This window comes from Suncus etruscus, chromosome 2, assembly GCF_024139225.1.
Source record: "Suncus etruscus isolate mSunEtr1 chromosome 2, mSunEtr1.pri.cur, whole genome shotgun sequence".
NCBI lineage: Eukaryota > Metazoa > Chordata > Mammalia > Eulipotyphla > Soricidae > Suncus > Suncus etruscus.
Genome location: NC_064849.1, coordinates 65343617 through 65368866, shown reverse-complemented (window position 1 = coordinate 65368866; position 25250 = coordinate 65343617). Strand labels below are relative to the sequence as shown.

At 43.6% G+C, this 25250-nt stretch overlaps 2 protein-coding genes across 2 annotated transcripts in view; both read left to right on the top strand.

Annotated features, from left to right (window-relative positions):
* The window catches only part of LOC126001132 (dehydrogenase/reductase SDR family member 2, mitochondrial-like), a 230772-nt gene extending 205890 nt beyond the window's left edge, over positions 1 to 24882 (top strand). The window contains exon 9 of the mRNA XM_049768333.1: positions 24845 to 24882. The gene's annotated coding sequence lies outside the window, so the exon portion shown is untranslated. The remainder of the gene's footprint in view (positions 1 to 24844) is intronic.
* The window catches only part of LOC126001133 (dehydrogenase/reductase SDR family member 2, mitochondrial-like), a 159177-nt gene that overhangs the window by 133275 nt on the left and 652 nt on the right, over positions 1 to 25250 (top strand). The window lies entirely within an intron of this gene.

Below are 25250 nucleotides of genomic sequence, written 5' to 3'. Positions count from 1 at the left end.
AAAATAAGTAGTTCTTGAGTTCGACAAACGTATATATCTAAATATCCACCAATGCAAATCAAGAGGCAGATTGTGTCTATGGTCTTAGAAAATTCCCCTTATCCAACTGTTTTCAGATAGCCATTGATCTGATTTCTTCTTGTTGTTGTCCTTGTTCTTGTTGTTCTTGTTCTTGTTGTTGTTCTTCTTGTTCTTGTTCTTCTTGTTCTTGTTCTTCTTCTTGTTCTTATTCTTCTTGTTCTTCCTCCTCCTCCTCCTCTTCCTCCTCATCCTCCTTTTTTTTCTTCTTTGTTTTTGTTTGTGGGTCACAACAGCAGTGCTCAGGGCTACTGGCTATGCACTCAGAAATTGCTCTTGGCAGGCACAAGGGACCATATAGGATACCAGGATTCAAACCAACATCTGGCTGCATGCAAGGCAAATGCCCTACCACTGTGCTATCTCTCCGGTTCCATTGATCTGATTTCTATCTCTGTGTATTACTTTTGTCTGATATTAAAGTTTACATAGATAGTATTTTCTTTTGACATTGCTTATGTAGTATTTTTCTTTGTTTAAATGAAACAAATAAAGATATCATTATTATCAATTTTTGTTTTATTTTTATACACTGTTGCAAGTCAGCCCCTGAAGAGGTTGACTGATGGAGGGATGGAGGATGAGGCCTTTCTCTTCCAGCTCGGAGCAGTGTCTACCACCCTGTCTAGCCGACGGTTCTGAGGTGAAACGGTGGGCAAACAGCTCGCAGATAGTCAGGCTTGTGGAAATATTAGCTTTATTCGGTGGGCAAGACTGAAGTCCAAAAACTCAGCCTCAGTTCCAGCAAAAAGCCCCTCGCCTTCCACAGACCCTTGTTTTTATCCCCCAGAATCAGGTACCACCCAATGGTGGGATCAGATACCAACCAATGGTGGAAGCAGAATCAGGTACTACCGTAGGGTGGGGGCAGAATGCCAGGTCACACCCTAGGGTAGGGCACAATCACCAATCAGGTTAGGGTGAGTAACATAGTTATCCCCTAAAATATTTACATACACAACGATACACCTAATTCTTTTTTTAATATTTTTTATTTAAACACCTTGGTTACAAACATGATTGTGGTTGGGTTTCAGTCATATAAGATGACATCCCCCCAGCCCCAGTGTAACATTCCCATCTCCAATGTCCCAAATATCTCTCCTCCCCTCCCAGCCCCCACTGTACTCTGGACAGGCTTTCTATTTCCATCCTATATTCTCATTGTTAGGATAGTTCGCAATGTAGTTATTTCTCTAACTAAACTCATCACTCTTTGTGGTGAGGTTCATGAGGTGGGCTGTAACGTCCAGCCCTCCTCTCTTTTGTCTCTGAAAATTGTTGAGAAATGTCTTTCATTTTTTTTAAAACCCATAAATGGGTAAGACCATTCTGCGTCTCTCTTCTCTCTCTCTCCCTCTCCCTCTCTCTCTCCCTCTCTCCCCCCTCTCTCTCTGACTTATTTCACTCAGCATAATAGATTTCATGTACATCCATGTATAGGAAAATTTCATGACTTCATCTCTCCTAATGGCTGCATAATATTCCATTGTATACACCTAATTCTTGATTGGTGTATTGTGTGAAAGGCATGGATCTAATTTTATTTCATTATCCCCAAGAGCTACTGAATTATCTCAGTATCAGTTATGGATCTCTCTTTCTCTTTTCTCCTCACTGAGAAAATGCCACTGCTAGCAGAGATTCAACTCTCCAGTGTGTTTGCATCTATGGATATACCTGTGTTCTTTTCCTTTAATTGCTTGCTTGTGTAATATAATGTGATGGTATTTAAACTTTTGTTTAACTATTTAAAAACTTTATATTTTAGATCTTTTTGCTTTGTCCTTCATTGAACTCATTTTCTTCAAGGTTTCTTTCTTTTTTTTTTTTTTGAATTTTTTTTAAATTTATTTAAACACCTTAATTACATACATGATTGTGTTTGGGTTTCAGTCATGTAAAGAACACCACCCATCACCAGTGCAACATTCCCATCACCAATGTCCCAAGTCTCCCTCCTCCCCACCCGACCCCCACCTGTACTCTAGACAGGCTCTCCATTTTCCTCATACATTCTCGTTATTAGGACAGTTCAAAATGTAGTTATTTCCCTAACTAAACTCATCACTATTTGTGGTGAGCTTCCTGAGGTGAGCTGGAACTTCCAGCTCTTTTCTCTTTTGTGTCTGAAAATTATTATTACAAGGGTGTCTTTCATTTTTCTTAAAACCCATAGATGAGTGAGACCATTCTGCGTTTTTCTCTCTCTCAAGGTTTCTTTCTTTTGTTTTTGTTTTTGAGTACACCCGGCAGTGCTCAGGGTTAACTCCTAGCTCTGTGCTCAGAAATCATTCCTGGCAGGTTGGGGGGACTATATGGGGTGCCGGTCAGCTGTGTGCAAGGCAAATGCCCTACCTGCTGTGCTATATAGTTCTGGCCTCCAAGGTTTCTGTACTAGATCTATCTCTGCAATACTAAATAACCCTAAAACCATCTTTATCTCAGCTTCAGTGCGTCAGGAGGGAGCATATAGCTGTGGGGTTGTGGTTTATAATATCTTTTTTGGGGGGGGCACACCCGGTGACGCTCAGGGGTTACTCCTGACTATGCGCTCAGAAGTCGCTCCTGGCTTGGGGGATCATATGGGACGCCGGGGGATCGAACCGCGGTTCGTCCTAGGCTAGCACAGGCGAGGCAGGCACCTTACTTCTAACGCTACTGCTCCGGCCCCTTACAATATCTTTTTATTGCTGTTGTTGTTTTGGGGCCATACCCTGCTATTCTCAGGGGTTACTCCTGGCTCTGCACTCAGAAGTTACTTCTGGAGGATTTGGAGGAGTATATGTGATGCTGGGGATTGAACCTGTAATATATCTCTCTAGACTACCTGCTGTCCTATCTCTCTGGCCCATGTTTTGAGGCTCAACTGGGGGCGAGGGGTGGGGTGAGTTCTCATCCAAGTTTTTCTCAGGTTCTAATTCCTTGCCTTGTGGTTCCTGCTTTAAAGGGTGCTCACTACATACGTGGTAGTTGGGAGCAACCCTGGAAAGAAGGGAACATAGGGACCAAAGGTGAATTGTGTGTCTTTGATCTGGAGACATGTTCTAGACTCTAACTGCAAAATGATGTGTTGTTCTATTTGAAAACCAAACCTACTGAATTACAACTTTTCAGAATCCTGGTGATTTCCATTTAGCTAAGGTTTAAGAAGCAATATTTGTCCCTTTACTCCTCTCTGCTCAATAGCTAACTTAATCCCTAAGGTTGAACTTTAAAAAATAGGTTGGTCAATATTTGCAGTTCAGAGACCAATATTCTTGCCTAACATCATTCTGTATTTTTCTAAACTTATTAGTATAATTTCTCCATATTGAGTCGATTAATTTCTTACCTAACTTCAGGCATTCACACCCATTGTCTCAGGCCACATAAATAGATACTTCGACTACCTTTGGGAGGAGATAATTTAGATGAAGAACTTGGAAAGGGCCCCCACCTAAAACTTCCCCACTGGGGCACTGATCTGCTGTAAAAAAAAAAAAAAAAAAAAAAAAAAACTCTATCTGAAAACCCTGGTAGGATGTAGGACAAGGGTGTGCAGTGTGTATTCCAGTCCTGGGGACAACAAAACCATCCAAACCAAAATGACTTGGCTACTGTACAAGCCATTTTGCCTTTCCCCCCTCTTTATTTATTTTCAAGGGAGAGCTTACTTGGAACTGCTTCAAATGTGTCCATAATGACCAGACTTGGGCTTAAAAGATAGCACAGATGGGGCTGGACAGATAGGAAAGGTAGGGCATTTGCCTGGCAAGTGGCCAACCCAGGACTAATGGTGGTTTAAATCCTGGCATCCATATGGTCCTCCTTGCCTGCCAGGAGCGATTTCTGAGCAGAGGGCCAGGAGTTACCCCTGAGTGCCTCCAGATGTGGCCCAAAAAACAAAACAAAACAAACAAACAAACAAATAAAAAGATAGCACAGAAGTTAAGGCAATTTGCCTTGCATGCAGCTGACCTAGGTTCAATCACAAGCATCCTATATGGTCCCCTGAGTACTTACTGAAATGGCCCCTGAGCACAGAATCAGGACTATGTCCTGCATGCAGCTGACCTAGGTTCAATCACAAGCATCCTATATGGTCCCCTGAGCACTTACTGGAATGGCCCCTGAGCACAGAATCAGGACTATGTCCTGAACACAATCAAATGTGGCCTCACAAAAAAGTCAAATATTTGGATTATTCTAGCTAAAAGAAAAATAAATAAATTTCCAGATTATTCTGTTTTTCTGAGTGACATGTTGCTCTCCAGAATGTCAGAATGATTTCTCTAAAAGCCTTGGGACTTCTGACTTATTTCTCAAGTCTCTCTATATGGATTAAAAAAATACTACTCGGGCCAGAGTGGTGACACAAGTGGTGGGGCTTTGCCTTGCAAATGCTAATCTAGGACGAACCACAGTTTAATACCCCAGTGTCCCATATGGTCCCCTAAGCCAGGAGCAATTTCTGAGCACATAGCCAGGAGTCACCCCTCATTATCACTGGGTGTGGCCCAAAAAGAAAAAAAAAAGACTACTCAAAGTAGCAGCTGTAATTAAAAGGGAAATGATAAATTGGAGTATTTTGTCAAGACATTGTCATAATGAGCATTGTATTTGGAGTCTAATATGATAGAGCACTGAATTGAGAAATTAATGTGTCCAACCTATATCTCCAAGAACCACCTTGGACAAAGAAGTAGAAGAGTTATTTTATACATAAAAATATTAATGCACTAAGACATACTGATAGTGAGCACTGCAGTAAGGGGTCTCTGGCTTCCAATCATATTATGTACCCATTGCTGTGGATCAAAACATTAGAACATAATTATAGGCCTTTGTAGTGAGAAGTTGGATTGGACACCTGTTCAATCTATACATCTTATTCCATTATTGCAGGTTTCTTTGTAGTATAAAAGAGTCAAGACTTTGTGTTTCTCTTCTTCCAGTTGATTTGTTTCCTTCTCCTTGATATAACCTGGCAACTACAGTGCTCAGAGTATCTACTATTTAGACTATTGTATTTCTTCATGGAGTTATTCTAAATACCACATATATGTGATATGCTGTATTTATCCTTCTTCTTTTATTTAATTTATTTAATTTATTTATTTATTTTTTATTTTATTTATTATTTTATTTAATATATTTATTTTATTTAATATATTTTCTAGTTCCATCCATGTTGCTGCAAATTGGATGATTATATCATTTCTTACTGCTATGTAGTATTCCATGTGTATATGTACCACATCTTCATGATCTACCCACCTGTTGTTGGACATTTAGGTTGATTCCAAGTCTTAGCTATTAAACTGAGTGCTGCTATGAATAGTGGTGTGCAGACATGCTTTTGAAAGAATGTCTTTCTATCCTGTTGATAGATACCCAGGAGTGCTATTGCTGGGTCATATGGCAGCTCAATTTTGAGTTTACTGAGAACTGTCCATATTGTTTTCCATAGGGGTTGGACCAGGCAGCATTTCTACCAGTAATGAATGGGAGTTCCTTTCTTACTGCATCCCCACCAACAGAGATTGTACCCATTTTTTTATGTGTGCCATCCTCCCTGGTATAAAATGGTACCTCATTGTTGTCTTGATTTGGATTTCCCTAATAATGAGTGATGGTAAAACTGTTTTCAAGTGCCTATTGGCCATCTATCTGTTGGTATTCCTCTGAGAAGTGTCTGTTCATTTCTTATCCCCATTTTTAAATTATTTTTTAAGGTTTTGTGGAGCTAACCTTTGTGAGTGGTTTGTATATCCTAGATTTCAAACATTTATCTGATGTGTTGAGTGTAAAATTTTTTCCCAATCAGTTAGTTGTCATTGAGTTTTAGCCCGTGTTTATTTTGCCATACAGAAACATTATAGTTTGATGTATTCCTATTTACTTAGGTTTGATGCTATAACTCTTGCCATTGACATCAAAGACTTCTTTTGTTTTTTGGGTCACATCCAACAATGCTCAGTGGTTACTCCTGGCTCTATGCTCAGAAATTTCAGAAATTTCCCCTGGCAGGCTTGGGGGACCAGATGGGATGCCGGGATTTGAACCACTGTCCTTATGCACGCAAGGCAAACGTGCTACTTTCATGCTATCTCTCCAGCCCCGGCATCAAAGACTTCTTTGAGGTGTAAGTCTTGGAGTGTTCTGCCTATTTTTTCCTCAATGAATCTTATTATTTTGAGCCTGACTTTAAAGTCTTTAATTCATTTTGAGTTGACTTTTGTGTAAGATGTGAGGTATGGATCAGTCTTTATTTCTTACTGGTGATTATCCAGTTGTTACAACACCATTTATTGAAGAGACTGTCTTTGTTCCATTTCAAATTCTTGGTTTCTTTGTCAATATTAGTTGAACATATATTTGGGGGTATGTCACTGGATATTCTATTCTGACTCGGGCCCTTAGAGACCACTGAATTAGGCAAATGTACACCATGGAATTTTGTTATAGACTCTTCATTGAGTATGTTTTTTGCAAATTATTATTATCTTTTAATTTTTTTCTTCTATCTCTTTTCTCAATTCAAGCTATTTTACTATTATAATGACCATACTGGCAGTTTCTTTTCAGAAAAGGAATCTTGATGCACAGGACATGCTGAACAATAGATACTACATGGGTTAGACCCCTATTTATTGCTGATTACTATATATCTAGTACTCTAGACTTGAAAATTATGTTTATCCTAAAATGCTCCATGCATAATCCAACCCAAACGCTTCAGTTAGCAAAGTTTACCCCCACCATCAACGAAGGGCCTAGAAATTAAAAAACCTTTCCTTCCAATGTACTGGCCTTTTTAATTTTTTAAAAAAAATTTTTAGTGCTCTGATCAATCCTATAATGGTCAGACTTCCAACTACAAGCTACGAATAGATCTCTAGTGTTTGTCTATAAATGCTGTCAGTGTTTATGTGGTGGACTCGTCTATGTTTGTCTAATCTGGATTGTACATAATTGTACATAATATATATAGCCCCTGTTATATATTATATCTCCTCCACCCCCATTCACCACACTACGAAACTCCTTCTATCTTCCTACTTCCTCAACCCTAATCTATTATCTCTACCTATTTAACCCTTTTTACCCTCAGTTTTTTCTTTTTGATTTTTGGCTCAGAACTGGCAGTGCTCAGGGTTTTTTCCTGGCTCTGCACTCAGAAATCGCTCCTGGCAGGCTCGGTGGACTATATGGGATGCTGGCAATCGAACTGGGGTCTGTCCTGTGTGGGCTGCATGAAAGGCAAACATCCTACTGCTGTACTATCTCTGACCTTATACTCTCAGTTCTTAATTCCTCAAGAACCAGGACCTTCCCCAACCCCAGTAAGCCACCACCAGGCTCTCAAAGTGAAAGGACACCCTCTCAGCTCCCCAACTCTCACTCCACCAGGAAACTAAAGCCCCTGCTCGTGCTGACTTATTCTATGTGGCCCTCTCTCCCACTTCTTTTTAATGTGGACTATTGCTTGCTATCAGTTTAAGCTCCAAAGGGATCCCCAGCTTGAGGACACTACTTGAGGACCCTGACTGTTGCAAACCATTTCTCAGACTTCACAAGACCATGGTGCGAGATGAAAAGGTGCCCTGGATCTTATCTCCCACCCCTTAGTCTATCTCAAAGGACTTAATATATATATTATTTTGTATGTTTACTTCTTTTTTTTTTTAGGTACAATTTTACTTGGAACCTTGTAGAAATAAAAAACTTTGACAACATTTGCATTTCACTGTCATGAGTGAGGATGAGAACTTTTATATATGCCTATTGTCCACCCTTATGTCTTATTTTTAATTATTTATTTGTCATTGCTGTTTTTTTTAATTTTATTTGAAGACAAAGATGCAAACAAAGGACAAGGTGAAGTTACAGCGAGAAGGCAATCACCCATACAAAATTCTCAAAGGAAATTCCCTTGCTGACACCTTAATTTTGAATTTTCAGCCAAAAAATATTAAGAAAAATAAAACAAAAGACATACACAATTACTTTGTCCCTCAAGTCCTGGATTGTAGTACATTATAACATTTCTTAGCAGTACACAAAGCAATCTAAAGCCACAAAATTTATGTAACTCCTTTAACATTAAAGGCTATATAGTATTGTTGACACAGTTGATCATAATACATTATTTCAGTAAGAATGAGTCAAAGGAGCACAGCAAAGATGGTGTTAGAGTGGCAATTGTTTGCATAGGCCCAGCAAAATATAGGGGACATGAAAAGGAAAAGCCTTGGCCTAAATACAGAGAGATCTTACCCCTGAAGTTTTCTGGCATAAGACCAATTCTAGGCTCTAGGCATACTAGGTTGTCCAACCCAAGTCATTGTCTGTAGTGCCAATACACTTTTATTTTTCACATAGTCATTGTTGTTGGTGTCAGGTTTCTGTAGCTAAAAATCCTGGAATATATCCATATCCTTTATCAAAGTCAGGATGATGCGGAGCGTCCTTTAGTTTCACTCACAATTAGAGGCTGACGCAGAGACCTCCGTCCTGAAAGTAGGTCGTTGTTGTTAAGTTCTCTGGGTGTTAAAGGGAATCCTCTATTGAATAGGTCTAAGCCAGAGCAGTGGTAGGGTCTTCCCTGGTAGAGGATTGCTTTCAGGTGATGTAGTACACAACGGTGGTTGTTTTGTAGATGGCATCCCTCTTTCAGGGGTAAGTGGACAATGCCCGTTCTTCTGAGGCCTGAGCCAGGTCTTTATGACAATGTTCAGGGTGTAAAGTCCCACTGCATTACAAGATTTGTGTGTTCCCATATCTATTAGATAAGAATGTGTTTGTATATAATTTCCCATTTTAATGTGCCTGTGCAAAGGAAGAACAATGCCACATGGTGCCTATGAGGACACTAGAACAAGTCCAACAATCCCCTTAACTTGGTTCTAACATAAACTTTAAATGGAGGGACACTTCTACAGACTTCCTTATTAAACATATAACAAAGAAAATTACAGACAAAACAAATATATAGAGGGGAAAATTTGAAATAGTTGGGTGGGGTGTTAAATTCAGTGATTGGTCTATGATTGACTTGTACGGTATTGAAGGCAAAATGGGTAAATTGGGGGAAATAATGGTTGGGATAGAGGCAGTTAAGGACTAGAAATGAGCTTTGTAGGGCAGTGTCAAGAGCACAATACGAGAAGAATATTATGCATATGTAAAATATATGCATAGAATACTATCAATATATATTGTTCGCGTGGTGGCACAAGCCCCTGTGCGGTTTTTAAAATGGAGACAATGAGAAAAAATTGCCAGTGACTGTCCCAACACAACCCAGTGCAACATCTACCCGCCCTCCTTCCCATGCCCCTCCCCCCTAGAATAGTGGGGGAAGCCTGAGGACCCCTATAGAGTCCACCTGGCACACACTTCTGGCCACCTGGGCCAGCACCCAGGGAAGGCCTGGAGTCCAGGGGAGAAAGAAGGGAACAGCTGGGGGCCTGTCAAGCCTCCCAGCACCCCCGCAAGCTTTCTTAATAGTTATAACTCTTTGTGTTTATTTCCATATGTAGTAGTCCCCACCCCCTCTTTCTTTTTTTCTTTCTTTGTTAGGGGGTCCTATGTTTGTTCTAATTAGCAGGAAATTTTATTAAAAAAGTCTTGCTTGGGATAAGAACTCAGGACAAAACCAAGCCACAGAGATTGCATAGCTTATTATTTTTACCCCCAAATGCACCAATAATATAAGCTTGCATAGTTTTTTTCCTGCATAGGCACACTAAAATAGGGAAATCTTATGTATAGAAAGTTCTTATTTAATTTAATAGGGGTAAGAACTCATAATTTTTTTAGGTTTTTTTCTTATTTGTTTGGTTTATTTATTTATTTATTTTTTGGTGCTGGGGGTAAAATTTGAGGAAATCATCTGCAAAGCCTGTGTCCCAGTCCTTGAGCCACATCCCCAGATTTTTTTTTTCATAAATTTTTTTAATGCAGGGGTGCCTTCCACCCTGAACAATCGTCATGGGCACTTGACTTAGACCTCATGTGTTGGGATATGGACTGTCCAATCCTGATACCTGGATCCCAACCTTAAAATTTGCACTGTTCCCTGCATTAGCACCAGAAATCAAACTCCCTTTGGGGGAGGCCTTAATACTGTTCTGGCACCAACTTGCACAAGGATAGATTCATATGACACCCTGAGAACAAGGAAACAGCAACAACTTGATCTAAGGGCAGGTTGCCCTACTTTACCACCTAATGGTGAGATAAAATCAGAAGACCCTCCATTCTAAGATCTGTGTTAAAACCAAGATCTCTAATTACAGAACACTGACTTTGATAATGCCGCTGAGAAGAACTTTTGGGGATCATAAAGAAAGACTGTGAAGTTTGATAACTAACATGCCCGGCACTTATAGTCAGTCTCGTGACAGTGTGCTTCAAAGACAGAGACACCCTGTATCTCTTAGGCCAAGGAAATTTTCTTTCTAATTTTCTTAATATTTATTGTGCCTATGTAAAACAAACAAACACCACCAACAACAAATCTTGCCACATCTGCCCCTCTTTAAATTTTTATTTATATTTATAGCTTCTAGATAGGAGCCTCCACCTTTTTTTTTATTTTGGGTCACATCCGGCAGCGCTCAGGGGTTACTCCTGGCTCTATGATCAGAAATCGCTCCTAGCAGGCTCAGGGGACCATATGGAATGCCGGGATTCGAACCACCAATCTTCTGCATGAAAGGCAACGCCTTACCTCCATGCTATCTCTTTGGCCCCATTTTTGAGCCAAAAAATCACTGTGGCACTCAGTGATTACTCCTGGCTCTGTGACCAGAAATCACTCCTTGCAGGCTCAGGGCAGCCTATGGGGTGCCGGGGATTGAACCTGGGTCAGCTGCATGCAAGGCAAACACCCTTCACGCTGTGCTATTGCTCTGGCCCCTCCACCACTTTTTTTTTTACAGAACATGAATTTTTTTTGTGGTTGGGTTTTAGTTTGTTTATTTTTATTTTTTACATCTTTATTTAAACAACGTGATTACAAACATGACTATAATTGGGTTTCAGTCACAAAAAGAACACCCTCCTTCATCAGTGAATTCCCACCATAAATGTACCCCATCTCCCTCCTTCCCCACCCCCTGACTGTATTTGAGACAGGCATTCTACTTCTCTCACTCATAAACATTGTCAGATAGTTAGTGTAGTCATCTCTCCAACTAAACTCACCTCTCTATGTAGTTAGTTTCACATTGAGAGCTAGTCTTTTCAGCCCTTATCTCTGTTGTTTCTGGGCATTATTACAATAATGTCTTTTATTTTTCTTAAAACCCATAGATCAGTGAGACTATTCTGGGTCTCTCTCTCTCTCCCTCTGACTTATTTCATTCAGCATAATAGTTTCCATGTACATCCATGTATAGGAAAATTTCATGACTTCATATCTCCTGATGGCTGCATAATATTCTATTATGTAAATGTACCAGAGTTTCTATAGCCATTCATCTGTTGAAGGGCATCTTGGTTGTTTCCAGAGTCTGGCTATTGTAAATAGTTCTGAGATGAATATAGATGTGAGAAAGGGATTTTTGTATTGTATTTTGTATTGTATTATATACTCCTAGGGTATATCCCTAGGAGTGGTATAGCAGGATCATATGGAAACTTAATTTCCAGTTTTTTGAGGAATCTCCATATTGTTTTCCACAAAGGCTGGACTAGACAGCATTCCCACCAGCAATGATGAAAATTTCTTTCTCTCCACATATCCCCTAACACTTACTTCTTTTGTTCTTTGTGATGTGTTTCATTCTCTGTGGCATGAGATGGTACCTCATTGTTGCTTTGATTTGCTTTTTCCTAATAATTCATGATATAAAACATTTTTATGTACCTTTGGCCATTTTTATTTCTTCTCTGAGAAATTGTCAAACATAAATAATTTTGATCTGCCTCACATTTATATGTCTTCCTACAAACTGAGAAAAGGGAAAAAAAAGTGGATGGGACCCAGGGGCCAAGTGGTCTCAGGAGCATAGAGTGGAAATAACAAATGGTCAGCCCTAGATACCCAAACCAATGTCAATGACAGTAGAATCAAGAGACCCAAACTGTAACAAGCTATACATAAAATGGTCCTGTTATACTAGCATTCTAGGGGGCTAAGGGTGGAGGTATGGGATGCATGCTCGAAATGATGGTGGAGGGCGAAATTATGGTGGAGGGAGGTCAACACTGGTGGTGAGAACAACCCTAACTCGCTGTCACTATGACACTAAAATACAACTGTGAGGGGCCAGAGTGGTGGCGCTAGACTAGAGGTAAGGCCTTGTAAACTCTAGCCTAGAACAGACCGTGGACTGTGATTTGATCCCCCAGCGGCCCATACTTTCCTTTCTTTCTCTTTCTTTCTTTCTTTCTTTCTTTCTTTCTTTCTTTCTTTCTTTCTTTCTTTCTTTCTTTCTTTCTTTCTTTCTTTCTTTCTTTCTTTCTTTCTTTCTTTCTTTCTTTCTTTCTTTCTTTCTTTCTTTCTTTCTTTCTTTCTTTCTTTCTTTCTTTCTTTCTTTCTTTCTTTCTTTCTTTCTTTCTTTCTTTCTTCTTTCTTTCTTTCTTTCTTTCTTTCTTTCTTTCTTTCTTTCTTTCTTTCTTTCTTTCTTTCTTTCTTTCTTTCTTTCTTTCTTTCTTTCTTTCTTTCTTTCTTTCTTTCTTTCTTTCTTTCTTCTTTCGCCACACCCAAGTGGTGCTCAGGGGTTACTTTTTAGCTTTATGCTCAGGAATCACTCCTGGAGGGTTTGGGGGATCAATAAAGAATTCTGGGGATCAAACCAGTCAGTTGCATGCAAGGCAAATGGCTTACCCGCTGTGCTATTGCTCCAGCCCCTCTACATGGCTTTTTGCAACTCTGAATGCACCCTCATCTCTGAATTAAAATCTATTTGTATTTGGGGGGGGTTTAAATAGTGCTCAGCAGATCCAGGGCACCACCCTTTGAATTTTCTGCCAATAGTTTTAGTAGTTGAATGTGAGAGTCCCAGCACGCAGTAGATTACTCAGACCACCCCAGCAAAGCTCAAGGGCCTCCAGAGCCACACCTATAAACCATGCCCTATGATTCTTGTAAGCACATAAGGTTCCAGGAGTTGATCTGGGTTCAGTCACATACAGTAATACTAATGCCTATGGTATCTCTCTGTGCCTAATTGCCTTTTGCAGTCAAATGTTCTACTCTTTGCATTTAGACATAAAGTCTCAGCGCTGAATTGGTTTCTTTCTTCCACTAGATTGTAAATTTGCCTGGGATAGGGACTGCTGTCTTTAATACTTGGGTGTTCATATTGATTGTAGGTCTAGCAGGGTCAAAGTGCTCATCAAAGATTTTAGCCTGGGCAGCATGTAGTGATGTGTGAGTGGGTGGTGGGTGTAGCAGGGATGGGCAGCTCCTCAGTGCAGCGTTATGAGGGCCAATCTCAGAGCAGCAGCAATGGGCTCTCTCTCTGATTCAGAGCCCGAGCACCCTTTCTGGCCCCACTGGAAATGTGCCTGTGACTGTGTACTCATGACTGGTTAAGCCTGTGGGCTGCTTGCCTACCTCCTCCACAGCATGAAGCTTGAAGCCTGCTGTAGTTTTTTTTTTTCTTTTTGTCTGTGTGAGGCAAGTCTGGGGCCTGAGAGACAGACACACAGGATGGGGTTCTGAGACAGCACAAACAGAATTCTTTAATGTTTGTGAGGAGATATTCAAAGCAGTGCATAGGACTTACAACTGACTCTAGGAATCACTCCTAGCAGTGCTCTAGTGGCCATTTAGGTTTCTGGGAATCAAATCCAGGTCAGCTGCTTGTAAAACAAGCATGCTACCCACTGAACTGTTGCTCTGGCTCCTGGCACTAACAGCGTTCTGCTAGACATTGTTCAGATATGTCCTGCCCTCTCTAGTCCAGCCTGGTTATGGGTGATGTCATCAATAACCACCACCCCACCCAGTTCTAGGACTATAAATTCCACGAATCAGCCTTATTTCAGAAAAAATCAGCAGGGCATAACATCCAGCCTGTTGCCTGCTCTCTTCAGACACAGTAAAGAAGGGAGCTCACCTGTTCCCAGAGCCAGGAGTGCAACCAGGTAAGGTGGGCATGCTCCTCAGCCCAAGCAGGGTTGGTGTGACCTATGCAACTCCCCCAGCTTGCCCCTGACTCCCGAGAATTCCTTAGTCCTAGCTGCCTGCAGCCCCTTGTTTCTTTCTTTTTCATTCACACCACAAGCTCATTCTTCCCAGATGCTCACCTGGGACCCCATGCAGAAGCTGGAGTGGGGTGGACTCATCTGTTTCTGTCCGCATTTCCCTGATCCCTCTGCTGGTCTTTATTGATTCTGTCATTCTGCCCAATTTTTTTTTTTTTTTTGGCTTTTGGGCCATACTTGGTGGTGATTAGGGGTTATCTTGGCTCTGCATTCAGAAATCACTCCAGGGGCCCATATGGGTTGCTAAGAATTGAATCTGGGTCCATCCCAGGTTGGCCATGTGCAAGGCAAATGCTCTACCACTGTGCTATAGTCAGCTCCCTCAAATCCATTTTGATCTTCCCTCTCTCTTTTCCTTCCATTCTTACTCTGGGCCCCCAGTGGAGGCATCCACCTTTAGGGGGTAGCTGGAGGGTGCATACTGTTTCTCTGCCCATCTGTATGTTTAGATCTTAAAGGTAGAATTGAGGAGACAGTGCAAGGTTCAGAGGCCATGCCAAGTGTACAGGATCTACCCTTGTCCTGGAGTAGAGAAGAGTGAACAGAAAAATGACGGTAAGTCTAGAGGGACAGTAGAAGAACTTGGGCACTTTGGTAGCGGTGAAGGGTCCATGAGTTTTATATAACAAAATTATAAATGTTAACACTATTCTAATCATGTTACTTAAACTACAATAAAGATTTAAAATCTTGGGGCCAGAGAGATAGTCAAGCAGGTAAGGATGCTTGCTCTGCCTAAGATAGACCTAGGTTTGATCCCTGTTATCCTATATCTTCCCCTGAGTACCACCAGGGATGATTCCAAAATTCATAGCCAGGAGTAAGCCTTGAACACTGCTGGGGCTGGCCAAGAAAACAAACAAAAGTTTAAAATATTAAAAAAAAGGAAAGAAAGAAAGAAAGAAAGAAAGAAAGAAAGAAAGAAAGAAAGAAAGAAAGAAAGAAAGAAAGAAAGAAAGAAAGAAAGAAAGAAGAAAGAAAGAAAGAAAGAAAGAAAGAAAGAAAGAAAGAAAGAAAGAAAGAAAAGAAAGAAAGAAAGAAAGAAAGAAAGAAAGAAAGAAGAAGAAAGAAGAAAGAAAGAAAGAAAGAAAGAAAAGAAGAAAGAAAGAAAGAAAGAAAGAAAGAAAGAAAGAAAAAGAAAGAAAGAAAGAAAGAAAGAAAGAAAGAAAGAAAGAAAGAAAGAAAGAAAGAAAGAAAGGAAGAAAGAAAGAAAGAAAGAAAGGAAGGAAGAAAGAAAGGAAGGAAGGAAGGAAGAAAAAGAAAGAAAGAAAGAAAGAAAGAAAGAAAGAAAGAAAGAAAGAAAGAAAGAAAGAAAGAAAGAAAGAAAGAAAGAAAGAAAGAAAGAAAGAAAGAAAGAAAGAAAGAAAGAAAGAAAGAAAGAAAGAAAGAAAGAAAGAAAGAAAGAAAGAAAGAAAGAAAGAAAGAATGGGAATTGGGTAGATAGCTGAAGTGGTAGGGCTTGACCCCGTTCAGCCTCATGCACCACATATCCAGATTGATGACCAACCAGTCAGGCCTGATTCCCCTAATCTCAGGACCAGCACGAGGGAGTAGCTGTGGCATCCTCTGTGGGGTGTGGAGACTGCTAGGGGCTGGGAAGCCTCAGTCTCTGGCATGGGAAAAGGACTTAGATAGAAAGAGTATCAGCAGAGAGATTCTCTGCCTGGTCTTCTTTCTCTTTTCCAGCATCTGGCTGGAACTACTTCCTCTTCAAGCAGAACAACTTTCAGGCAAAACTCCCTCTCTTCTCTAATTTTTAAAAAATCTTGGGGGCTGGAGCAGTGGAGTTTGTCTTGCAGGCATTTGACCTGGGTTCAATATTCTGCACTCTATATGGTTCTCAAGACCTCCAGAAGTAATCCCTGATGCTCTAAGTATCACTGGGTGTGGCCCAACCACCTGCCCCCCCATTTATTTTTATTGATTGACCTGTGATCACCCATCACTAGTGTACCCATCTCCCCCCCAGGGGTGTACTCAGCACTCCTCCTTTTCAATCTGCCCGGCCCCCATCAACTCAGTTGCATGGATCAGTTCTCCAGCAGGCCAAACACCTAAATTAGACCTGCCAGCACTGCTGATGGCTGTCTTTCAGCACTCTCAGCTTCTTGGAGTTATAATCCAGGCTGTCCAGCAGGGGAGGTGCTGTCCTGACAACCATGAGCTTTCTTTTAGCTGCTTCTCTCCCCACCAAGGAGACCCTGGGATTAATCCTTGTCTGTGTAGAATGGCAAACCACCCCACCCCTCCACACCCCTCCGCAGCCCCAGAGTCACAACAGTGCCAGAACCTAGTGTTGCTGTCAGGGAAGGACGGGCAACTAGATGTTAAAATCATTTATACTCTTGAATCGAAAAACTATAAAGATGACCTTGAAGAGTATGAAAAAAAGGGGAGGTGGAGAGATAGCATGGAGGTAGGGCATTTGCCTTGCAAGTTGAAGGACAGTGGTTCAAATCCTGGCATCTCATATAGTCCCCCGAGCCTACCAGGAGCGATTTTTGAGTGTAGAGCCAGAAGGAGAGGGGAGAGGGGCCAGTAAAAGAGGGTAGAGGTGGAAGGGAGAGATGAAAACAGATAAAGGGAACAAAAGAAGGGGGAGGGACCAGAACATTAATATAGCAGGCAAGGTATTTGCCTTGCATACAACTGACCTGGGTTCGATCCCTAGCACTCCATAGGATTCCCTGACCTCACAAGAAGTGATCCCTGGGGCCGGGAAGGTGGCGCTAGAGGTAAGGTGTCTGCCTCGCAAGCGCTAGTGTAGGACTGACGGACCGCGGTTCGATCCCCCAGCGTCCCATATGGTCCCCCCAAGCCAGGAGCGATTTCTGAGCGTATAGCCAGGAGTAACCCCTGAGCGTCAAACGGGTGTGGCCCAAAAACCAAAAAAAAAAAAAAAAAAAAAAAAAAAAAAAAAAAGAAGTGATCCCTGAGTGCAGAACAGGAGTAAACCATGGGCATCACCAGGGGTGCTCCCAAAAGAAAGAGCAATATAGGGAGAAAGTGGGGGTGGGGGGAGAAGGGTGGGAGGAGAGAGAGGTAAAAATGCAAGGAAATGTAGGACTTGCAAAGGGTGTCTTGGAAATAGTGTTACCTCCATGCTATCTCTACAGTTCCCCATTTTTTTCCTTACTCTTTAAGGTCATCTTTATAGTCTTTCGATTCAAGGGCATAAATGGTTTTAAACATCTGGTTGCCCTTCCTTCCCTGAAGGAAGCTGAAGCTGACCTCATCAAAGCAGAACATTTCTTCAACCTCCATTGTGCCAATGGTCCAATCTGATATTTAACCTGAGACTCTCCACAACCCCCAAGCAGCACCCATTCACTTAGCATGGATGGAACAAGCCCCTACTCCAGGGAGTTGGGTTATGTAGGGTTGCTAAGGAACGAGGGCAGATGCAGGAGGAAAGGCAGGGGTTGCTTAGTAACCACAAATCCCTGGGTGATGAAGTGGCCAGAGAAAGTCTGGAAGGGTCTGCAGCCAGTCCACAACAGAGCCCCCCACAGAGGCACAACTATGGAGCTCAGCAGCCTGAGCCTTCAGTCCTTCTGCAATTAGGCTCTGCCTAACTGCAGGAAAGGCATCCTCAAGTCCTGAGTGCCCTTAGTGATCACTTACCCTAGTTACCCCCAGCCAGTTCTTCCAGACAGAAATAGGCAAGGCTCCTGGCACACAAATGGTAATCTCTTGACAGGAAGTGGGGGGGGGAGACGGAGGGGGGCACTGTCAGGTCAAGCCTCTGGCTTTGCCTTAGGATGGAGCTGAGAAATGAGGGTGCATGAAACCTGCATCTCACCTGGGCAGCCCTAGAGTAGCAGCCATGTCTTCCCTTCCCACGGCATACAGGGAGTAGGGCTTTGCCTGAAGCCTGGGTTGGGGGTTGCTATGAAAGCCTCCCTGCAGGGAAGGGGGAGCCCCATCCTGGCTCTGGGGAAGACATGCTGGTCCCACTCTGCATTTCAGTTGCTGTAGGCTCCTGCCTTAGGGTCCCATGTCCTCTCAAACATGTGATCATACTTCTTAAATTCTCTACTCTGCTCCCCAGGTAGTAGAATGTACTCCGTGGCTTCCCCCTGAGGGTACCTCTCCTTCCGCCTGCCAGGTCCTGCTTTTCTTCTCCTGTCCCTGCCCCAAGGACTGCCAGGCCCACTGGAGGGCCCACACATCCTTGAGGCCTAATGTAGATGCCTGGTCCTCCAGCTCTGCTTGGGACCACAGGTTCTTCCTCCTCCACACTGGCAGGATGGTTCCCAGGAGTCCTCTGTGAAGGGAGTTTCCATGCAGGAAATTCTTTTGCAGAAGGCTTTCATGCAGAATGACTCTGAGAAAAACGCTGAGATGCTGGGAGGTTGGTTTCTGAGAAGATTGAGGTTTGCAACTCTGAAATGCTAAATACATGATGGGAATCTTTACTCTTTTACACTTTTAAATCTGGGACCTATTATATATAAAGTATACATGGAGCCAGAGAGACAATCTAGGGTATAGCTAGCACATGCCTTGTATGTGGTCAATTCCAGTTTGATCCATGCACCACAAGAATAACCAAGCATCAAGGGGTCACAGTCTACAATCAGCACTGCAGCCTCGGAACCTCACACTAAATGGCTGGTTGGTTGACAATCATCATCAGGGGTCCCTAAACCTTTTAGTATAGTTTGGGACTCCCCACCCCCACTACATATGTTGAGATATATATATATATATATAATATTTATTACCCTCATTTTCATTGCCTTATCCCTGGATTACAATGCTAGGGAATTCTACAGTTCATAACACTAGGAAATTCAACACCAATGTGTATGTTGGCACCCACCAATAATGCTCTAGTACCATCTCACCAACAAAAGAAAGACTCCTTTGCCTTTTCCTTCGCACCGCCCTTTCCTCTAGTATTCACCCCTGGTTTTTGCCACTGGGTTTAGGAGCTAGTTTGTTGATTTTTGCCAATTCCTTTACTTTAGGTATTTAGAGTCCACACACAACACATATTCCTTTCCAAGCTGTAAAACATCACCACCTGCACCCCAGAAGCTTTTGATTTGTCCTTCTGCAATCACAGAAGCCCCTTTAACTGTCACAAATAGTCTACCAGTGTTTGTGAAGATCACTGCTGTACATATCTCTGAAGTTTTCTTTGAATTCTTTTAAAATTTACTTTGCTTTTCAGTTTTTAGGCCAATTTCAGCAATGCTCAAGGATTACTATGGGTTCTGTATTCAGGAGTTAATCCTGGCTGTTCTCTGGGGACCATTTGTTATGCCAGGGATCCAATCTGGGTGAGCCATGTGCAAGGCAAACCTGCCTGCTGTAATATTACTCCAGCCTCTTCATTGCATTGTTTCTTTTCCTTTTTTGGGGGGGGCCACACCCAATGACACTCAGGGGTTATTCCTGACTACGTGCTCAGAAATCGCTCCTGACTTGGGGGACCATACTGGGTGATCAAACCATGGTCTATCCTAGGTTAGTGCATGCAAGGCCCTACCGCTTGCACCACTGCTTTGGCCTGTTTCCTTCTTTTTTAAAAAAAAAAAGTAAAACAAGATTTTATTTGTAGAATAGGAGGAAGGGGGAGGGAGAGGCTGAGAGAGAGAATAAAAGAGAGAGAGATAGAGAGAGAGAAAATAATGAGCTCAAGAGAGAACTTGGGTTTCTCCAAAGGTAGAGAGAGCCCCAGTACACAATCCACCATGAAAGTAGGCGAATACACATCTCAGGCAGGGAGATACAGTGACATGCATGGGGGGGTACCATGTATATGGACTCAAGAGCCTTTATTGCATTCTAAAACAACAAGTAGTTTAAACCTGGTTTTAAAACTTGTACATGTGGCTTTTGTGCCTGTTTACATTCCTTTTAACCTCTATTTCTGTGGTTCAAGCATCACAGTTCATAATTTTTTTTAAAAGCAGTTTATTGATTGATTGATTGATTGATTGGTTTTTGGGGCCACACCTGGCATTGTTCAGGGCTACCCCTGGCTCTGTGCTCAGAAACAGCTCCTGGCAAGCTCTGGGACCTTATGGGATCCTCAGGTAGGCCACATGCAAGGTAAATGTCTTACTGCTGTGCTATCTCTATGGCCCCACAGATCATATATTTTTTATCGCTATCTAATATTCCATAAGACAAATGCAACTCTGGTCTATTATTAGTGGACATTTGTGATTGTTTGCAGCTCAAGGCTCTTGCAAAGACTGCTGATGTGAGCAAGTACTCAGGGCCTCCTTGCCATGCCCTTTGCCAGGAGAAGCTGACACTCATCCCACTAGCACTTCTGTCAGCAGCAAATGAGTTCAGTTGAATCTTCTTCAACTAAAAGGCTTCATCAAGTTAACGACTGGAATGCTTTCAGTTGGAGACTTCCATCCTTGCTCCAGCAGGCTGTACCCTGGTGGTGGTGGTGGTGATGGTGGGGATCTGGGCTCATCCGTGGATCTCAGCAGCCACATTCATACTGGCTGTCTAAGGACTCCAGGCACGCTTATGGGATGAAAGAGAACATAACCCTAGTACTAATTGTGGCCTCACATCCTAATTTGCCTGTTTTCATAAACTGAATTCTCATAGGGAGGTATTTGAAATTCACCCCCATTACTACCTTTATAGGCCCTCCCTCCAGTTATGACCTTGTTTGTCTAATGGTGGATCACACTCAGCTCAGTGATTCTTTCCTTAGGGGTAGATTTCAGGAGCAATCTGAGTAGGTGGTGACCATGTTCCGAGCAGAGACCTGGTTCCGGGCCCATCGATACCTGTCCTGCCACTATACGGAGGAACAGCTGCTGGAGAAACCCGAAGGGCCACCTGGCTGATCGTGTGGCTGTGGTTACAGGCTCCACCAATGGTGGGTGCCCTGATTTCCATTTGATTCTGATATGTAGAAAGAAAGAACTTTCACAAGTGGCCCTGAAACAAGGGCCACCTGATTTCCAAGAGAGAAAGAGCAATGGAGCTTGATGGTCGAGGTTGACTTGTTTTTCTTTGCAGGATCGGCCTGGCTGTGGCCCGGCGTCTGGCCCAGGACGGGGCCCACGTGGTGGTCAGCAGCCGAAAGCAGCAGAATGTGGACCGCACTGTTGCCATGCTGCAGGGTGAGGGGCTGAGTGTGTCGGGCACCGTGTGCCATGTGGGGAAGGCCGAGGACCGTGAGAGACTGGTGGCCAAGGTGAGTGGGAGACACAGCACTCAGGGCCACACTGTGTAGCCTCTCGTGGCACAGTTCCCAGGAGGGGGCAGGGACTGGCTGCAGGACACCCCCTCAAGTCATGGTTACTCCTAGTCGTACTGAGCAGTAACTGCTCCCCTTGCCAGGTGGCCAGGTGTATCCATGTCTGTTCAGCACAGACCCTGCATCCAGAGTTTGCTTCTTCCCACACCTTGTCACCCACTGCTTCTGGCCCAGAAGTAACCTGTAAAACTTGCCTCTTCCCCTTGCACCTGGGGTGTTCTGTAGGGGTCTGGGGGCAGGGTAAACTGAGCCACTCCAATATCTCTGATCTTTCTGTCATTCCTTCCCCAGGCTTTGGAGCACTGTGGGGCTGTAGACTTCCTGGTATGCAATGCAGGGGTCAACCCCCTGGTAGGGAGCACTCTGGGAAGCAGTGAGCAGGTGTGGGACAAGGTAAGGCCTAGGGAGTGGCTAAGGGTGTGAAATGTGCCCTGAGCTGAGTGAGCCCTCTTCCCCACCCTGTCCAGAGACAACCAGGACACAAGACACAAGACAGCCACTCCCCTCAGCACTCCTTCCCCTTTCTATCCCTCACACTGCTTCCTCCTTTTTTCTCTCCTCCTTCCTTCCTTCCTTCCTTCCTTCCTTCCTTCCTTCCTTCCTTCCTTCCTTCCTTCCTTCTTTCCTTCCTTCCTTCCTTCCTTCCTCCCTCCCTCTCTCCCTCCCTCCCTCCCTCCCTTCCTTCCTTCCTTCCTTCCTTCCTTCCTTCCTTCCTTCCTTCCTTCCTTCCTTCCTTCCTTCCTTCCTTCCTTCATAATTGGCACCCTATCCTAGAATCAACTGGGCCAGATCCTTTCCTTGACTGTTCCTTTTTCCTGGGGCTAGAAAAATAGGCCAGGAGAGAAGGCAGTTGTCCTGCCCACCACTGATGCAACTGAGAATCAGTTCAAGTCCCTGGCACTGAATATGGTTCCAAAGCACGCTGGGATCACTGTTAAGCACAAAGTCAGGACTAGTTCCCAGAGGACTGCAGGGTGTGGGTGGTTCAAAACAACAGGACAGTTTTCTCTCTTCCTTCTGCCCTGTCACTAGACCCCCATGGGCAGAGTCCCCCAGACAAGCCTCTATCTAGCAGAGGTAATAGGAACCAGGCAACATCAAAATGGGGATCCTGGCTCCAAGAACAGCCCTTCTCTGTCGTGTATTCCTCTTTGTTGTTGGCGCAACCAGGAAAAGCTCAAAGCCAAGCCTGCAAGATACCCATAGTATGTAAAAATAGTGCTCATCATGGGCATTTTTTGTGAGCCAAATATATAGATAATGCTCAGGATCCTTATTTACTGTGCTGTGAATGGGGATGATAACAAGTCTTCTTGCTTTTCTGCACTTACTTTTCTAAGTCTTCATTTCTTCACATGTAACAGCTATGTGATTTGTTTGAGCCAATTGCATTGTGGGTGTGTCTTTAATTTTGTCAGACAAGATGAGAGAGCAGGGGCCGGAGAGATAGCATGAAGGTAGTGCGTTTGCCTTGCACGCAGAAGGACGGAGGTTTGAATCCTGGCATCCCATATGGTCCCCTGACCCTGCCAGGAGCGATTTCTGAGCGTAGAGCCAGGAGTAACCCCTGAACGTTGCCGGGTGTGACCCAAAAACCAAAAAGAAAAAAAAAATGAGAGAGCAAACATACAAACAGAAAGGGAGAGATTCTTCCAGGAATTTCCATGCTCCCACACATGCTTTCCTTTCACCTGTTCTCCTCTGATCTTTTTCTGGTGGCCTCTGTATCTCTCCTCTCCGCTCAACCACAGTGTAGTCTACCTTCTGTAGAAGGCCCAAGTTTTTCTTTCAAACTCTGAGCAGTTCATGTCACTGGGCATTGCTCTCAGGCCTGTTCCCCCTTAGTCTCTCTGCTCGTTACCCCTTAGTAATTTGTTGCACCTGGATTCTGGCATCTGCACAAACCTGCCATTGTTGCATACATGGTGGAAGTCCAGTATCTTGCAAGACTAGGTCCTGGGCAGATTGTGTCTCCACTCTTCTTTGCTCTGATTTCAGATTCTGGACATCAATTTGAAGTCCCCGGCCCTGCTGTTGAGCCTATTGCTGCCCCATATGGAGAAGAGGGGGTAGGACTGACTGCAGGGTGGCAGTGGGGACTGGTGGCATTTTGGAGAGACTGAGGCACAGAAATGGAGTCTGGAGAGAAGGGGACATTGCTGGGAGGTTGGAGGACAGAAGAGGTCTCTATACACCCCTTCTTCTGTCCTCGTCTTTGTGCAGCTGTTTCCCAGTGCAGTGGTTTGGGGGAAGAGGTGATGTTTCCAGTTCCCTGCTGGTCTGGATATGCTGTCCCAGTAGTTTGTGGCCAACAGTCTTGCATCAAGGTTATGCCCAAGTGTATTGACTACAAAGGGAGGTCCTTCCCAGGCCATTCCTGGTGACCTGCTTCTAGGCTCTGTTCAAGATCCTGCATGTGTATTGACAAGCCACTACATGTCCCAGGAGCATGAGGGTTCATGTTAGGATCTTGCTCCAGACTATTTCCTAAGGAATTGGGCAAAAAGGGAAGTTCCTTGCTGTTCTGCTATCCCCTTAGTGTAAGGATCCTTTTTCCAAGCCCATTCTGCCTGGCTACCAGGGAGAGGCAGTAGAGAATAGTGATTGCAAACATGGAGACTGGAGTTAGAGAGGGTGGGGATCCCAACTCGGCCACTTAGTGACAATGTTATTGAGCCTCTCTGGACCTTGGGTATGGAAGTGGAGATGACAGCAGGGACTGTTCTCCTGCAGTGGGGACTGTATTGGTCAAAGGATGCTCAGTACTCAACTATTGGCCCCCTCTCTCCCCTGGACTCTATTTTCTCAGGAGTGGAGTTGTCATCCTGGTGTCTTCTATTTCAGCCTATAATCCAGTAGTGGTGAGTGGTAGCACCATGTGCTCTTGATTGGTAAGGTGAAGGGCTCTGGAAGCCCCACACACTCAGTACCTGTGAGAGAGTCCCCCAGTGCTTATATCACCAATGCTTGCTCTTGCTGCCTTGGGCTGAGCCCAGTGTCTGGGTCCCCCTAGATCTTGCATTTGCTTCTAGTCTAGGTTGGGGGAGTGTGTCTAGCCTTTGAGCTTGACACAGGTATGATGATCTACAGGTGACTTGTTCCTTATCCCCATGTCCTTTAACCCCCTTCCAGGAACTGGGTGCCTACAACGTCAGCAAAACAGCTGTGCTGGGTCTCACCAGGACACTGGCATTGGAACTGTCCTCCAAACACATTCGGGTGAATTGCCTGGTTCCGGGCGTGATTCAGACTGACTTCAGCAAAGTGTTGTGGGTATGGCATGTTTCCTGAGTCCCTGATGAGCTCCAAGAAAAGGTTCCTTAATGATGTGGGAGTTTGGGATGCTTCATAGTGGCATCCTGACAGCAGACATGTTCCCTGTCTTTTGAGTCCTGCCATAGTCTGTTGTTAGCCTTGGAAAGGGTGACCATGTCATTGGAGTTGCACATGTCCCTATCCCTTGACCCCTCCCATTGAGGGGTCTTGCTCTACTAGAAGCAACTCACTACTTCTATTTATTTATGTTTTTTTTGGGGGGGGGGGCAAACCTATTAGTGCTTCAGGGCTTACTTTTACCTCTGAGGTCAGGGATCATGGATCTTGGGCTCAGAGATTCATATAGGCTTCCAGCGATCAAACCCTGGGTGGTTCCATACAAGGCAAATGTCCCACCCATTGTACTATCTCTCTGGCTCTAATTGCTTTCTTTCTTTTTTTTTTT